The sequence below is a fragment of the Herpailurus yagouaroundi genome, unplaced genomic scaffold, assembly GCF_014898765.1.
Source record: "Herpailurus yagouaroundi ecotype Mexico unplaced genomic scaffold, PumYag 28, whole genome shotgun sequence".
Taxonomy (NCBI): domain Eukaryota; kingdom Metazoa; phylum Chordata; class Mammalia; order Carnivora; family Felidae; genus Herpailurus; species Herpailurus yagouaroundi.
Genome location: NW_024412376.1, coordinates 137,008,400 through 137,014,399, shown reverse-complemented (window position 1 = coordinate 137,014,399; position 6,000 = coordinate 137,008,400). Strand labels below are relative to the sequence as shown.

Sequence of the window (6,000 nt, the reverse complement as noted above, 5' to 3'; positions counted from 1 at the left end):
ACGCGAGCCGCGCGCAGACACCTCCCCCTCCTCCTCCTTTGCCGCCGCCGCCGCAGCCGCCGGCGCAGCCCCCGCGCCACGGTGCCTGTTGCTGCGGCCGCCGCGGGACCCGCCGGGCCCTCAGCCCGGTGAAGAAGAGGCGGGAGCCGAGCGGAGGGGGTCCCGGCCGGCCCCCCGCGGCGGAAAAGCGCAGCCGGCCCGGCACGATGGGCGCCCCGCCCGCGCAGGCCGGCCCCACGCCGCCCCCGAGCACCTGCGCGCCCCGGAGGGGCCCCGGGCTCTGAGCGCGCCGCGGCACAGGTAGGTGCTCTCTGGGTCTCCCGCACCGCCCGCGGCATCTCGCCCCCCTCCCCCCGCACCCAGCGCCTGAGCTCCCGGGCCGGCGAAGCTGGAATCCAGCGGCCCAAGGGCGTTCTTGCTGTGCTCGCCGCACGGTGGGCTTCCGGGGTGGGTGGGGTTCATTGCCACCTCCTCGCCCCCTACTTGGACGAAAGTGAAACCTTGAAGTTCATAACCACCCAGGAGCTCCCACGGGCACCTTCCTCCTGCCCCCTTTCGCTCCTGCTGGCTCGGTATCCACCCCTCCCGCCAAATATCTCTGGGGCTGTTGTGTTTGTAGGGTGACCGGATTAGGAGGAGAGTGGTTAAAGTGACCCCATATCATCCTTTAAAAGTTCAAAGTACTTTGCAGTAGTAACTTTGGCAGCTCCACCGGAGCGCACAACATTTCTTTCTTTGGGCACATCCTGTACTAGTCATTTTGAAACCCTGCTTAATTGTTTCTAGCAGCTTCCTGATCGGTCTGTGATTATGAGGCTCCTCAAACTTTAGCACACACTGGTGTTGTTTTAAGAGATTGTTTTCTTTGAAATCCACCTAGAGGTGGCTTTACCTGTTGTTGTTATTTTATTTAAAATATGTTATTCTCTGAAAGTGGCTTAAAAAGGAAAAGAAATTGAAAGTGGTGATTGTTCCTCCCACCGAACAGTTTAATTTTCAGAATGCTTTACATCAATGCATATGTGTAGATGTCTCATTCTTCCTTTTAGATGGTTGGATGATTGCACTTATTAATATACTCAGACTGTAAAAGAGCATTTTGGGATGAACTGGTTTAAGTGGCTCACGCCAAGAAACTCCGTTATCTCTACAAATCCAGACTTCAAAACTCCTGGCACTGTACTTAAGCTGAACTGCAGGGATCTTGACAGAAACCCCTTCCTCTGGAAAGCAGACTCTCATTCCCTTCCCAGTTTTGATGCAGTTGGTAAGAGTTGAAGCATAGCCACCCCTGGGTTTTGTTATGTTTTCAGAGCCTGCTCTGGGTGGGAGGGGCAGAGGGTGGAAGACTGACTGGAGACCTGTGGTTAAGAGCCTGGGTATCCACCTTGCTAAATGACTCTCCTGTGTTTCCGGGCTCTTCGTGTTCTATTACTCTGTTGGGTTAGGGATCCCCGAAGCAGCTAGACTTGTGATGCCTTCTCTTGCTTGGGGCGGAGGTGTTCCTCATGATCAGCTCTTTCCTGAGAATCCTGAAGATTGTCTAAAGGAATAAGAACATTGCATGAAACAGTTTGTATAAAAAAGGATTGACTGCTTTGCAAACAGGTGTTGTAACAAGTGTTTGAAATGGAATGCTTATCACAGTCTTGAATCTCCCTGTTTCTCTTCCTTTCTTTCTTTCTTTCTTTCTTTCTTTCTTTCTTTCTTTCTTTCTTTCACCAAGTTACAGGGAAATTAGACCATAAAAAGGGCTTTCTCCTGAGATTTATCTGTAAGTAACCATTGGCATAGTATGAGCTCCTGGATTGTGGACACAGCTGTGAATTAAAGGGTGCATGTGAAATGTTTAGGGGATATTTTCCAAAGTGAACACAAGAGGAGTATCCTGAGACTATTAATTGAGTGCAAGGAGATGTAAAAGGGACTAAGTGTGGCTCACATCAGTAAATAAAATCATCAGGTGATAATTAAAATAAATGTCTTTACATTGATCTGTCCAGGCATTTGCAAACCAGTAAAATGGGGGGAAATTCGTTGGTGTAGTTATAGATTTTATTAACGTCAAATTAAAGTTTTGCAGATGGGACTCCTGCCATAGTCTACCACTGTCTTTCCCACTGAGAGCTCTGGGGATTTCCCTTTCACCATGATAGCATTTCTGGTTGGGTGCAATTGTATCAGTATTGGGATGACCTTTCTCCCCATGACATTGTTTGTCACAGTACAGGAGGCTATGAGGAAGGACTGAGTGACTCTGAGGAAACTCGGCTTGCCTCTTCTCCCTGATTATCCACCTGTCAACAGACAGTCTTTGTCCTCCATTTCCCGAAAAGGCAGCCTCGACCCGAAAGGCTGCCTCACACTCCAATACATCCTGTTGGAGCCAGGTGTGGGTGGGCGCCTCCTTTCTGCCAGATCTTCTAGGACCTTCTAGGATGTACCGCGGGTAAGCAGTGCTGCGCCGAGCGCCCCATTCACGCCAGCTTGTCCAATCATTATGGCGCCAGGAGTAAGGATGCCTGCTTGAGAGGATTCTGTCTTTGAATACGCCTTTAATTTTATCTTGTCAAAATGACAACTCCCTCAGGCCCCTTTTCCTCTTTTCATGGCAGCGGGTCTCGAAGTTCCCCAGCCTCTGTTCTTTACACTCCCCAGATGACCTAAGTCTGCTTATGTGTTGGCATGGTTTGCTTTACCCTTTTCCCTGTTTGCTGGGCTGCACTTCTCAAGTATAATGGCCACGTTAGTCCCAACATGTGACATGTTTTCCAGCCTTTTTCTTTTGTTGAACATTAGAATTTGGAGGATCAGAGTCTGTTCGTTAAAGTGACAGGGAGTCCCCTCGGGGGATAAGCAGTGTTGGGTTTGTAGCCCCCTGGTGATGGCAGAGGATTTAGGTTTTCAGAGCAGAACTGGTGCCTTACCGTTGCCTTTCCTAACTTTTATCTTCATTTTTTCTTTCCCAACCCCACATTCTCCACGTCTGGTTAAAAAGATTTTTTTAGAGACATGAAGGTTTCTATTTTCACAATTTTTGACATTTTCAAGCTGAGATTTCCATTTGATGCGTTCTTAGATTTTAAGGGCAAGTGTCGGTTTTCAGGTTTTGAATATTTAGAAAAGAATTTATCATATTTGGGCCATATGAAAAATCACGACACTTGGGTTTCAGTAAAGCTGTGCAGAATGTAGGAAATACGTTTTAGCACCAATAAAGGGGCATTTAATTTTGAGTATGCCTGTTTCCTTTGTGAGAGGCAGAAGTATTTTTCTCTTAAAAAGAGCGTGTACTGGGACACCTAGCTGACTCAGTCAGAAGAGCATGTGACTCTTGATCTTGGGGTTGTGAGTTTGAGCCCCATGTTGGGCATAGAGATTACTTAAAAATAATATCTTACAAAAATAATATCTTGAAAAAAGAGAGTCTACTTATTAAACAATACATTATTTACGATCAGTAAATCTAAGCTTCCAAAGAAGGTAAGTACTTATGAGATTGTTGTCAAAGTTAATGAATTTATACATGTAAAGTTCTTAGAACAGTGCCAGATACATGGTGAGCACACAATGCATATTACTTATTGCTATTATTATATCATACCTTATATATTATTATAGTATACTTATTATATGATACCTTATGTATATAATACCTATTTTATAACATAAGGTATAATTTTGACATTAGATTTGGATTAATGAGACCAAGCAAAATTTAGATAGAGAGATATTTTAGAGTTATTCCCTTCTAGAGATGTTTATATCACAAAGAACAGAAATTTGGGCATAAGACAAATCCTATCTTCACCATTAGCCAGGGGATCTTTATAGAAAATGGGGATGATAGGGGCGCCTGGGTGGCTCAGTCGGTTGAGCGACCGACTTCGGCTCAGGTCATGATCTTGCAGTCCGTGAGTTCGAGCCCCGTGTCGGGCTCTGTGCTGACCACTCAGAGCCTGGAGCCTGTTTCAGATTCTGTGTCTCCCTCTCTCTGACCCTCCCCCATTCATGCTCTGTCTCTCTCTGTCTCAAAAATAAATAAACGTTAAAAAAAATGGGTATGATAAAACATACTTCTCAGAGTTGTAAGAATACAGAAGATCATATATGTAATGTCCCAGAAGAGGTGGTTGGTCAGTAAGTATTCCTCTAGCAAAGTGGTTAAGAGCAAGCACAAAGTCTGGAGTGGAAGGATCTGGGTTCAAAACTTGGTTCTGCCACTTGTTGCTAGTATGACCTTGGGCAACTGACCTTATTTCTCTGTGCCAGCAACTTCTGTCTCATCTCTTTAAGTTGGAGGTGATAATGGTAAAAGTCCATTAGAGTCCTTATTTACATATGATACTAATCGTCTTTATTGTCCGGGGTTGTTGTAAGAGCTAAATCAGTTAACAGTCACACAGTAAGTGCTATTATGTGTTAACAATTATTATTATTATTATTGGGAGAATAAGTTAAAGCAGCCATGCCAGAGGGAAGTGTATGCATAATCCTTGAAGGCTGCTAGGACCCCCACTCTCACCCCTTCATCCTCTTCCGTAAAGTAGCAGAGAATACAAGAAGTGGCCCTGGCATTCTAAAGGACTAGTCTAGTCTTAAATTGGCTCTGATTTATGTAGGAAGGATGTCATTCAAAACATCAGTACTTTACGTGTCAATTTAGAAAGGTGCATACCGGGGCTGGAGCAGCCTTGGTGATGAAAAGGTTGGATCCGCCAGCTCCAGGAGCTCCAGGAGCTCTGTGTGATGGCTCTGTGAAATCGCCTACCACTTAAAAGATCTTTGGAACTCAAGGGCAATTCCTAGGTAGCAGCACACTGCTCTGATTGGGTGGGATTCGGGGACAAATAGTGGAGCCACGCCACAGTGATCTTACTGCATGAGATTAGAGTATTTGGGTAGCAGAATAATTCTGTTCAGCCGTGTTCCCACTCTATCTGGGGTGAAGAACAGAAAAACTAAACAACTGATTTGTAAGGGGAAATGAATAGCTATCTGGGACTCTGCCCATCCTAGGGGTCTCTGACAGCTACCCAGTCTTGGTTGGTTCCTAACCTGGCTTGGAGCTAGAAGCTCCAATATCTCTCCCTCTATCCCTCTCCTTCACCCTCCTCCCCTCCCACCAGCACACTGAGAAGGTAGGGGCTGAGTCTGCAGTGGCGGTGGCATTGCTAGCTTCTGGAAAGTTCCCCGTCATACCCCCTGTGGTTTGCTGGGAGGGCATGGAAAGGGGCTGGGAAAAGAGAGCGTTCCCAATGGCGGCTTGCTCACTCCCACCATCTTTGCTTGCTTCCTGATCAATAAACCCTATTCTTTCTTCATGTACCTCCCCCACATTTGTATTCTTGACAGGAAGATGAAGCAGCTTTCTATCCCCACACAATGTTGGGACATTTGGTATTATACATTGTGAAAATTAGATTTACCAGATTTTAGAGATAGAAGACAACTTGAGGATGATCTTGTTCCATTCTCTTACAAGAATAAATTTGAGATTTGGAGGTTAAGTGACTTGCTTTCACAACTTCACGCTTGAAAGCATTTTCATGAGGAAACTGAGGTTCTTTGCAGTACTTGGATGGCAGTCAGTGATCGGATTGTCCTAATTCTGTCACCCAACTTGGACAAACCACTTAACTTCTCCAGAACCAACTTTCCTCAGTTCCAATATAAGAGCTGAAAAGAGCTTAAAAGGACATTCCTAGCTCTCAGATTTTATAATTCTAAGTGCATGGGATGTTTGATATAGGATATTTGATCTAGGACTCACTAAGAAGATTATCACAACTGTTCTAATAAAAGAGTATCTTTGTGTTTGGGGTGCCCACCATGTTTATGGACTGTGGTAGGTAGGGGTGGTGTAGCATACAGATGGTCTCTGTAAGGAATAGAGCTTTTACATATGAATCTACGAACAAAAACGTAACTAGAAGTCCCCTGGAGTAACAGATCATAGTATTTCTTACTGAGGGTACGATGCACAATGAGGCACAAGAG

At 45.4% G+C, this 6,000-nt stretch overlaps 1 protein-coding gene across 4 annotated transcripts in view; it reads left to right on the top strand.

Moving 5' to 3' along the window:
- Window positions 1-216: 216 nt before the first annotated feature.
- The window catches only part of TBC1D1 (TBC1 domain family member 1), a 230,000-nt gene continuing 224,216 nt past the window's right edge, over window positions 217-6,000 (top strand). For all 4 annotated transcript variants that reach the window (XM_040485961.1, XM_040485950.1, XM_040485939.1 and 1 more), the window contains exon 1: window positions 217-300. The gene's annotated coding sequence lies outside the window, so the exon portion shown is untranslated. The remainder of the gene's footprint in view (window positions 301-6,000) is intronic.